Raw genomic sequence first — 12,674 nt, 5'->3', positions numbered from 1 at the left:
TGTAGCAAAAAAAGTGTTCCTGTACCTCATTTCACAGGGAGTAATAAACATGTAAATACCGACCTTTGGAGGCTAACAGCCATTTGATGGATTATGCATACATTACAACAAACTAACTTCAAAGATATATTTATTTTTTCATATGCACTAATTTTAGAGCATTTTCGGATTATGTCATGATATGTACAATTTGAATTCAATTCAAGCGCCAAAAAATTGCTTCGCAAACATTTATGTAAGAACCTAATAGATTTAAGATCCTGATAATGTGATATCCCTCTTCCTTAGCTATCATTCAGCGATTTCAAATTACGTATTCATCATCGTAAATTACATGTGAAGCAAATACTTATTCTAATACCTACTCATTTCCGTCACTCGCTATTTTCACTCCAAACAGTAAGCCACTTACGAGTTTCTTCCATCACTCACGGGAAAAGGAGAAGAAAAGGGTGATATCGCAGGTCTCGTTGCGTCAATGCCACCCGCGTAAATGGCAGTTAAGCCGCTAACACCTCGGGTGGGCGGTAGGCAGACGATATACGTCGACACACACTCCGAGGGCCATTTGGTAAACATGAAGTGACAACAGAATATTCCTTAGGCAAAACAGAGAGGGGTGAAAGATATAAGGAAGCGTCCACGAGATGGAAAATCAGCGAGGTGCGGAGAGGAGGAGGGAGGAAAAAATAAGGAAGAAATAAAGGTGGCTGACGAGGAGAGCGTATGTGGAGGAGCATGAAGGAGGGTTGGGAATGCGTGTCGGGCGACGAATCGATGCGACTGGAATGGGGTGGGCAGGGCAATGGAAGGAAGGGGGCGAAGACGGGGCAAAGTAGTAGGCGGGGATGTGCAGAGCGCAGAGAGTAGTCAGCTGACGCGAGGGAACGAAAGTGAAATCCCAACGGAACGGTGGGAGAGAGAATGAGAGAGAGAAGAGAGAGATGAAGGGTATTTGCTCTGGTGTTGCGCATCGCCGGAGGGGAGGGAGCTGAGAATATATGCTCGCGAAGCAAGAATGGGAAGAAGTCAAGGACTGAGGGGACGGGAGAAGAGAAGGGAAATAATTCCCGACATGGCACTGAAGGCAGAAGCGAAAATGGAGGATTCCTTAAAGGGAGAGCAAACGAATAAACTGGAGGACAAAAGGATTTCATGGTAGATAGCGATTTTCCCTCATATGCACGTATGAGTGAGTGGAAATAATCCTGAGAGTCATTACGGAACAATCCTCGAATAAGGTGAATTAAAGAATGGAGCGAAATAAAAGGTGAAATAGGGTTCATTTATCTCAGTTACATGAATTACACCATGGACTAATGTATTTCAAACCGTCCCTCTTACAAATATTATTCCAACAAATAAACTTAATAATTGAACTCGGCTGCTACTCATTGTAATCTCTCAATCACCACACTTGATTTACATTTGAGATTCCCTTACCATAGTCATGCATCCTAATAATTTCATTCCAGCAAATATGTATCAGTAAACATCGGAAACACCATTTGAAGCATGCCCATAAACATACTGGGATTCACAACTCCATCTTAATTCTAAATATCAAAACATTCCGGATATTACGACTTCACGGAACACCATGGATGGTAGAGGGAACTGAACTAACCTCCTACCCAGCATGAGGAGATTTCATTGGCAATAGGGTTTTTTTCGAGATGAACTCTTACCTCACCGATCAATTTTTGGATTGATGGTTTTGTTATTTTGGTCCTGGAATGGGAGCCTAAAACGAGATCACCACGTAAAGTATGCCTTTTCTACCCTCTTTCATACAAGTGGTACGAGGTCGTCTGGGGTAGCACCAGATTTGAGGGGATGATAAAAGAAAAGGGTTGAGAGGGAAAGTGATATAAAATCACTGTTAGGATAGCAGATAGGAGAAGGAATTAGAAATAATAAGTAGCACTTGTAAAACTCCTTGAGTTCCAAGCCTTACAACCCACAGCATATTTTAATTGTATTTCACTGAATACCGTTACTAGCCGAGATTGAAAAAAAAGTTTATCGACCAAGACAGAATTTATGGGCCCCAAACGCAAGGAGTTTGATAAAGATGTATAAAAAATCCACACAGAGTGCCACTAGCTAAATTCGTCCCAAAGATAAATCTTTTTTATTCGTAATCGTATACAATGTCGGAGATGATGTTACCCAACAGTACGATTGCCTTGTAGTTCTTCAAGAATTACGTTTAACTACTGATAATTTTGGAGGTGACAACAGATACGAAGGAGATGAAATCCGAAATCGGTTATCTCTTATTCATTTTGAGAATGGATATTAAGTACAAACAAAATTAAATTAAGAACATAACGAAATTAAGTACGAGGGTCATCCGGAAAGTAGTACCCGTTCGTGAAATAAAGACACAAAAGTAAATATTAACAAACATAAAAAATTTTATTTGAAAGAGGATACTTTAAACTACTTCTCAACATAATCTCCAAGCAAATTAAGGCATTTGTCATAACGTGTGACAAGTTTCTGTATTCCTGCTGCATAGTCCTTCGCCGCCAGCTCATTGAGATACGCGAGGGACCCATCTTGCACAAATTTTTGCATAATGCAGATGGTGTTTAACAATTTCATGAACAATTGTTCGAGAAACATTGGGAAAATGCTCACAGATGTCATCAATTGTGACGCGCCGATCGTTCCTCACGAATTCGTCAACTGAGCTCACCAGTTGGTCTGTAATGACAGACGGTCTCCCCGAACGCTCATCGTCGTGTGTGTTCCCCCTCCCCATGTTGAAGTTGCGACACCACCGCCAAACAGACGACTCGTCCATTACATTGTCTCCATACACCTCCTTTAATTGGCGATGAATATCACATGGGCGAACGTTTCTTGCATTGAGGAATTTAATCACTGCCCTCACTTCACAACTGGCGGCGTTCTCAATTTTTTTAAACATTGTAAACAATCACAGAAACAACACAGGCAATGCTAGCGTCACGCAACTTGGCTCAGAGAAGGCAGACAAGCCACTGAAGCTATCTGACCTCGTCCAGCGGCTACTCGCGTCGTCAGCACTTCATGCGGCACGAACGGGTACTACTGTCCGGATGACCCTCGTATTTTGGATTCTAGTTCATTGAACCGCTTTTTACATTCACGTCGTCGAGTTTGCCAACCACCGATTGAGTCTCCACAAAAAATCTGTCTCCCAATACATGTATAGCGAATTAAACGCTATATTGTTGCAATAAAACAATTTTCTAATTGGGGAAATATTTTTTCTGAATTTATATCAGCAGAGATATTCCCATAGCCGACTGTGGTTTAACAATTTTCCAAAGGCAAGAGGCAAATTTTTCCAAATGAGTGAGCAGAAATAGAAGCAACGATTCCAGATTAATGTTGGAAAATGACATTCAAGCTTATATATTATAAATATACAGAAAAAGTAAAAATTACTCATTTTAAAATTAAAACCACGGATACGCTAAAAATACAAATAACATTTACGTAATAACTTAATATTTTCAATTTGTTTGCCAACCAATTACGCTGGATTCAAATTAATACATTTATTCTAAAGGGAACTTAATTTTGAACTGTGACGCACTAAATTTAAAGTGGAAAAATTCCAAGGGAAGGTTTTTTGTGCAAATAACAGGGTTTTAATTTCTTTAAATGAGATACGGAGACCCTGGAAATGATACATATAAGCCTTACGCATGTGTATTTGCATTATCTTGCCATCATTTGATCAAAAACTTCCGAATACTATTTTCCATATCAAAGAAGGAAATGACAGTTTTTCAGTCTAGTAACATGATTTTGCTTTTTGTATCGTCAATGGAGACATTGGTAGAGCTTTTTAGTTGATCAAACGATGATGTGCATTTTAATTAATTACTTATGTACAAAATGGATAATTTTAACTACTATCTCCATCTTTATGCTCGAAAATAGGCACATTTCTCATGTATCAGTTCGATTGAACAAGTGATACACATGCATTTAATGAATCGATTAGTTTAGTTTTTGCTATTCAGAATTTAGAAAAAAATCTCAATAATATATAGAGATTAGGAGTCACTCTTTTTTTATTTTTATCATAATGTCTATATAATTTGGACCACCATGCTATCCAAACCATTTACCAATGGCAAAAATTGAGCACAATAAGTTTGTGGACCTATGCAACAATATTGTCCATACCACTACAAGATAAATGTTAATTCTTTGAATTAATTAAAAACTCACCCCAATAAATTTAGGCAATCCGAACTGATTAATAGAAGTACGCATTAATTGCCAAATGTTGATGGAGAGCACAATACATTCTTGGGTAAAATAACTGCGATATTTTTGAAGTGAACAATGTTGCAGAGAATACTTCACTGACAGAATAACAATAAAACTAAACGCACATCATATATATTTACACTATCGATAAGGGTATAAAGACAGTATATCCTAGGGACCTACGGAAAAGATCAAAAAGGAAACGGGAAAGAATTAGAAGACATGAAAGAGACTTTATGAAGTGACTTCGAGGGAAGAAGCTCCAGGACAAAGGCTGTAAGAGAGCCCGCATAGCCTGTTCCTACAAAGCACTTCCCTTAATTGCCTATTATTTTCACTATCGTTGATCCGCCCAATCTTTAACTGCGTCCTAGCATGAATTAAGGTCCAGCGTTAGTTCCAAATTCCCTTTGTATATCCATTTCATGAGGCATGTTTCCATTTCACTCGAAAACATTTATACATATACGTACAGTTTGACTTATCAGATAAATTCTGAAATTAACTTCATAGAGGGTACCTAGTAAATATAATAATTCATAAAATCATTCATAATGAGACAATTTTAATATGGCAATTTTTCTTAGATGTTTATAAAATATCTTCGATCGGGAAGGTCCAATATAGTTTTCAAATGTCTAATAAGATTCCTCACTAAACAGATATCTTCTTGCTAGTTTTGCCAGGAAAGTTTATTACTAAAAAAAATGTAATGAAAATGGCGGTGTACTCTCACGGATTTTTCCTTAACGCCAGCCATGACAAATAGTGCTTATTTAAAACACAATAATATTTAACATACAAGAATAAATTTTACAGGAAAACGATAACAAAGGAATTGTGCGTTACTTTGATTGATGTCATTTATTGACAAAATATAATAATTTCAGGGGAATAACGTAAAAATATCAATAAAAAGATTGAGGAGATTAGAAGGGAAACAGGAACGTATCGTTTTACGACAAAATTGGAACCCTAAGTGAGGAACATAAAAATTGCAATAATACAATTTTAGCATAAAAGCTAGGTGAGAAAATGAAGGAGTTTATTTATTTTCACGGACGAAAGAAGACAATTCCTCGTCACCCGCTTTAACTCTCCACAGCACATCTCTCCTCTCTCACGACAGCCTTTATACCACGCCTCTCTCTCTCCCGGCTCCATCGCAATTTCCTCTTCTCCACAACCTCTTCCACAAATATATCCCTCCCATTTCCTTCCCTTCACATTTTATTCGTTCCACGAAGGCTCTCCCGCATTCCTTCGTCCACCTTGGCAAAAATAACCATTTCTAAAACCTTCTACTCTTTTTTGCGCTAACTCCTTTCCTTACCATGCCAAATATTCCCATTCCGATCTCCTTCTCATTCGTCCCCACTCTCCTCATTCCCCCTTTAACCGTGTATCCGTGAATTTCTTGTAATTGGTCGCCGAACGTTCACATCAATAAAGTTAATAGTCCCTTAACTTTTCATTTCTATCTCTCTACCCTTCTCTATCTACTCCTCTTATTGGGATTAATAACATCCTCATGCCTACCATTACCAATCGCAAATTTATCATTTCTTTTTCTTACCAGATTAAAACCAAAAACCTAAAAAATATGCCGCGGATACATAAGGAAGTGCCATCACTCTCTAGATATGTGATGAATGATAATCAGGCAGTGTCGCTCATGCCAGATAGCTGGAATGGTAGGCTGCAATGGCGTCTTGCCCCAATGAGGTGGTCATTTGAGTCATGGCGCCACGTTATATACAATATTGAGAAAGTCAACGGAGAACTACTTCAATTAATTATCCATAAAGCAATGATGGACAGAGATCAGAACATGAGTCCTGACGACTGCAGGATTCGTCCAGCTGGGCCTTGTGTCGTGCACAACAGCGGAAGATACAAGGCTTCAGTGATCTTCATCTCATTAAATTCTGGCAAATAGAACGAATCCTTGAAAGCATATCAATAGTAAATGCACAAGCAAATCCAAAAAACATGGTCAATGTCCAGGTCCAGATGTCATCAACTAAGTCATACGGAGGAAGGAGTAGACTGCAAATACGATCAGTTAAAGAGAACATTATTATGATATTCCTGGAAGGAAACATTTGACATGGATCGCGGATTGGGACGCAAGAGTAAAGAAAGGAAAATTTTATAGTATGTTAGCGGTCTACGGTTCAAGAACAAGGAACTAGAGAAAGAAATACAATTCTGCAGAAGGCAGAGCTTTATCATAACAAACAGCTCGTTAAAACACCACAGTAAACGTGAGCATACAATGTAAATGGCCGACGATTCAGAAAGATATAAGTGCGATTATATCATGGTTTGGCATAGATAAAGGAAGAGACTGATTAAATTGAACGTTTTCCCACGAGTGAATGCAGATTCAGGGTTATTCTTTAGCATCAATGAAGAGTAACGTGAGATTCAAGAGAATAAAACATGCATTCAGAAGGCAGCGGGGGAAATGGAATGTAACTGGAATCGGAATGATAAGAAAGGAGTATCAGGATCCCAAGGAGAAAATTGTGGGCCAAGAAAGGAATAATAGTATCTTAGATGAGAAATCGAAACATCAAAAAATAAATGTCTTCAGCGGTCAGAGGAACTATATAAAATACAAATAGGGAAAGGATGACTAGTGAGATGAATGAGACATGGAAATGGAAGAATGTAAATACGGAGTTAGGAGGAAGAAAGTGCATTAGTAATTAATTAAAGTGGAAAATTAATTAATAAGAAGCATTGTAGAAGGCTTATTGGGGGGATATGGGAAATTTAAAGGGGAAGTGTGCAATTGTTACGCTAGACAGAATGGTGAAGGTAAAATCCGTAGGATCAATCAAAGATGTCAGGAAAAATATCAGTTGAATCAGCAAAAAATAAAAAGAGATAGAAAGAATAAACAATATAAAGGGGAACTACATAATGATAAATACCTCAGGCTAGCAATCTTAGAAATAAAAAATATGAAATAGATGAGGATTACTTACGTTCAGGCTTACTCAATGGAAAGATAGAAAGGGCTCTACGAGATTCGAAACCAAATAAGTAGGTGTCCATTAGGAATAGTGCTTCTCAACATTTATATGGAGAAAATGGTTAATGAGAAATGGGAAGAACTAAACACTGGGCTTTTAATCCGTGTAAAATTCATAAAATCAGTTAGGTTGGCGAATGATCAAGATTTAGTTTGGCTATCAAAGAAAGGAATGGAAGTATTGTTCAGTATACTGCAAATTCAGCGTAATAGGCATGGAATGAGAATAAATTTAAACAAATCAAAGGTTATGCGGTTTTAGGGAAAGGGGGAACCTCAGTTAAATATTGAACAGGAGTTAATCAATTAGAGCAGCTGGAACAATTTACCCATTTCGGAAGTGTTTTTGAACTAAAACAGTGAAAGCGTTACAGGCATAGGAAACAGAACACCAGAGAAATCTGACGTGTTATTAGTCATAACTTGCTTAAATATTAATTTACTAAAAGTGGCAGTGTTTAGAGTTTGTTTTAGGACCATACTGTTCCGAAAGTTTGCAAATGGTCTTATTATTTTTGACTAAATTAATTCATAACCCACGATGTTACGAAAATTTCAGTCTATAAAAAATATTAGTTTTTGTTTGCTCATTGTTAAGTTTTAACGCTACTGATCAATATCAAAACCTCTTCCCTCAAAATATTTGGCAATTTATGAATGAATTCCTTCCCACTTTATCATAGTTGCGCATATAGTAGGTGAGAGTTGGTAACTTTTTTCTAGATTTGTGATCTACAACTAAGAGAGGAAATTGGATAATATATGCAATTATATGGCATGAACTAACACGGTATGACTGTCCAGTTTCTGATTTTTCTGCGTGTTCTTGTTGGGCAATACGACAAATAGAATTAAGAAGAAAATTAATTGCTTGTTGAGGTAATGTAAATCTTGTGGCAAACGGGTGTATGCGTTTTTCCTGGGCAGAGGATCCAACCGTTCCCACTGGGAGTTATCCCCTTTAAATACTTATATACCAATGCTTATACGTTAAAAGCTGGCACGCCATGCACTCTTGTGGCATATTGTGGGATATGAGATTGGCGTAGATATATATTGTAACTATAATTCCACAAGATTATGATGAATATGATTAAATAAATATTTAAAGGATAACAAATGTGCGTAATGATGGAGTGAATTATTTTTTCCACTATTTGCAAATATTCTGCACCTTTATTCCTTTGGCTTGAATTACATTGTCTCAGTTTAATAACGGCGAACACCCAGATTTCCTATTGATATATTTAAAATATAACATCATTCCTAGCATGAGGTAAAATTCTTGATATTTCTTTGGGCAAATAAGAAATACTCTAGTAATGCTATGACGAAGATTGAATTAAATAATCTGAATCAAGTATAAAATATATGATTTGTAAGGTTCACAGTAATGTCATAATGCGATCATGATTGCACAGTTATACTGTTGAAATAGTGTCTCAAATTCCGTTGTGAAAGTTAGTTTAAAATAAGAGCAATATTTGATTGGTAATAATGTTTAAATATTTAACAATAAATATGCTATTTAACAATATGTGATCAACTATGGTGATATGTCAATTCCAGTATGCAAGGAACGCACACATGTGAACAAAGTACACCCCAAAGTTAATATTTCGGTGGCCCAAGCCACCTTCGCCATAGTTTGCATTGCATTGATTCTCCTTTTTATCTATAATTTGCTTTCACTGTTTTGACCTGTACTGTTCGTAGAAAATACTTGTTCAAAATACTTTGAAATATTGTTGTTTTGGATTAATTTGTTCCAAATAGATAAATTTTAATTTTTCTATTCTAAAGCATGGATTACATTTCCCTGTGACTCAAGCAATGTGGCCTGTAGTCGCGAATCTTCCTCAGTTGCAGAAGCCCACCTTACTACTTCTCCCCCTGGATACAACTGCCGAGTTCTCCGCGCGGAAACGCGCGCTTCCTCCTCCCACCCTCTTCAGTCTCACCCTCCTATTCCTTCCCCCACTCCCATCCAGACTTCCGTCCCCAAATCTTTTACGCTCGAGGCCCAGGAATATTGTGCTACGAAGGACCAACTCAAAAATTCCCTTATCCTACTTTTGTCGAGCTTTTTCCTCCACGCACTCTCTTCCTTCTTTCCCCTTCGCCTCATCTTCTACATCTCTCATTCGATTCCGTCTTTTCTCCAGGTTTCACACTTCCGCACCTCAAAAAATATACTCCTCGGTAGTTTTGAATGGAGTGTCACCTTTTTCACCTGTTCCTTAACTTGCTCCTCCAATTCCTTCATTTTGAGCTCAATATTCCTTTAAATGATTTCTTCCTGGAGCCCATGGATACGCTACGTTGTTGGTAGGATATATATCTCGCGATTTTTATATTTGATTCCTTTACATTACATCCCTCAAGTGATGCTAAAATTCAACGTCTGCCCCCCATGAAATTTCGCATTGGCGCATTTCAAGTTGAGTGATGGCAAGTTAAATGCCAATATTCAACTGTAAAATACACTAATTATCAAATTATTTCATTAATGTTAAAACAAACTCTTCTAATAATCTCTGAATACACTCAATCAATAATGGTTACCATTATTTTCCACTGTAATGTCAAACCGAATCCTGTGAAGATCAGAAGAATAATTCACCACAGGCACGCCAGGAAAGAACCATTTCATTCAGCACATGCATTACTCTAGAGCATTCATAACGGGCCACTTGCACAAGTTTTCTTTCCAGATGCTGCCATTTACATAAAATAATGTGCTACTTTATTAGTGCATAAATATTGAAGAAGCTTTTATAACAATTAAGTTTTGTTTACTTCGATCGTAAAAGTAAAAAATATTCAAAGTGTTTTAGTGAATTCTACAACTTAGCTATGACTCCAGGTTCAGTTTTTATTTTTCCTAATTTGTTTTCAGTATATATATATATATATATATATATATATATATATATATATATATATATACATATATATATACATATCCTGAAAATAAGTAGAATTTTTGGTATCAATAGTGGCGCTAAAATCCCCTTGCATTTACTCGTGACCCTCCAAAATTTCAGTCACCGAGAAGCTAACTACTAAGCCAACATTTTAAATACCTTCAGATTTTGGAAAGTAAGCATTCCCGATATTGGCGAAGGACTTGGATCTTGTTTATATTTTTCCGGGTATATCGAACGTCACCCTAACGACGCAATTATTTTTCGTTTCACCCTTTCTCTCAAGATATCCCGTCCAGGGGCCTATCCATTTCGCTTGCACAACTCTCCTCCTGCTCACATAACTTCAAGTTTGCCGATGTATCTCCCGATGAATCTCATCGTCTCCATGTCTAAACTACGACTCCTCTTCTCCCTATTCCTCCCGAATGCGAGAAATTCTCGTTTTTCCTTATTGCTGCTCCCTTGAAGACAACCTCCACGAAGGCAATGGAATGAGGATAGGGACAGAAGAAAAGGGGATTGGCGGCGCTCCGATACGAAGGAAGTGGAAGAGGAGAGAGGAAAGGAGGACGAGAACACTGTCTGTTTCCCTCCCTGCGCTCATAATTAAAACTGGGGTGTTTTTTCTCCGATTACGCCCCCCGGGTGCCACTCATTATGTAAACACCGCCGATTCTAGATGCCAATGTGTATTTAATATATATCAAGCCATCCAAAAAGCGAGATACACTTTAAGAGCTAGGTGTTTCGCAAGACATTGTTTATTTTGGAAAAACCTGTATTAGTTCACACAGGGATTCCAAATGAATTTGGAGCTTGGTGGCCTAAGTTTCAATGATTACTAGTCTGAATGAGCTGAATTCTAATGAAATGATCCGCGGCACGAGAATATTAAACATTTAAAAAATATAGTAGGCTTTTTGGCCTTATTTAAAATGTAGACTAAATATGTGTGCATAGAGCCACTGTCTCCTACTAATTAATAATATTTTATCGATTAACAATGCTAAACACAATTCCGCAAGACTTGGCGTCCCATGGAAGGTGGTTTTAAAATAAGTTGTCTTTTATTTTGGGTAATATAAATCAAAGATTGAAGTTATACGCCATTTAATTGGTTTACATTTAAATGCTAGTTATACGTAATATTTAATAAACCGCAATAAAACGATAGCCTAATTACTTCGCATAAATTAAACGATAAATTCGAAAATGGTATACCAACAATTAATAAAGTAATTCAGAATTTACTATAGAGGAAATTTGGTTTCACAATGCAATATTTTTAACACTATCCATTTTTCAAGTATGCCAAAAGGTCGTCTTTTGGCGGAGCCAGAAAGGTGGTAAGAAGGTGTAGATGACCAAATAAGTCCAAAATATTGGTGGCATAAAATAAAATTCTGTAGAAAAACCAAATGTTTTTACATCTTACGATGAATCGTCTCCGTGAAATGACGACATAATCGGCCAATTACTTTCAAATTCATTTTTTCCAGTCGAAAAACCATATTTTTTGTTAAAAGAATATATTTCATCTTAAGTGGCTTTAAGTCAAGTGCATTTGGCAAGAAATTCAAATGACATGTTGTTACTCATTGCTGAGAGTTCAACTTAAGATACTATAAAACAATTAATTGATTTGAGATACGCAGAATAGCGATATTCTACAATTACTAAATTTTTCACGAATTCCATTTATTTTGGACATACTATTACACGGATACAGGAAATCGTCTCTTCAAATCGGTTCATTTTGCAATAAACATTTGGTAGTCAAGAATGAGACATCATTCAAAACCTAATAGAATGATAATACTCAACATCAAAACGAAAATTAGGTTTTGAAAACTTCCAAGCAATCTCATTGAAATGCGGAAGTATTGTTTCATTCTTTAATAGGAAGAAGAAAAACTAAATGTGAAGATTTCTCATACTATATAATGAACGCAAAACGTGTGTTCATTAAGTGTACACAAATTTTATAAAACTAATAGAACACAGCTGACACTTTTACATTTACATTACAAAAAAATAATTGACTTTTAATTCCCATGTTGTTTTAATAAAGTAACTAGGTAACATCAGCTGACTATATGAGCGGTTTTAAAGGACTAATCTATGAAAGACAAGGACTATACCGTTTAAATTAGCATTCAGAGAATTTCTCTATTTAAATTAACTGTGTTCCAGGGGCATTTTTATCGAGATATTTGCCCCACATTTTTTTCATATCAATACTGCAGCATATATACTATAAACAGGAAGTATTTCTTAAATAGATATTGTGCTTTTCCATAGAAAAGTTGTACATTCGTGAAAAATGAATAGTCATAGCTTTTGGCGAATTACATTTAATTCCACTCAATATCGCCCCAAGTTTCGGAAATAGGGTGTCACTCGGTGGCGATCACTATCCTCTG

Source organism: Hetaerina americana, unplaced genomic scaffold (assembly GCF_022747635.1).
Source record: "Hetaerina americana unplaced genomic scaffold, ioHetAmer1.1.p SCAF_9, whole genome shotgun sequence".
Lineage (NCBI taxonomy): Eukaryota > Metazoa > Arthropoda > Insecta > Odonata > Calopterygidae > Hetaerina > Hetaerina americana.
Note: the sequence above shows the minus strand (reverse complement) of the source record.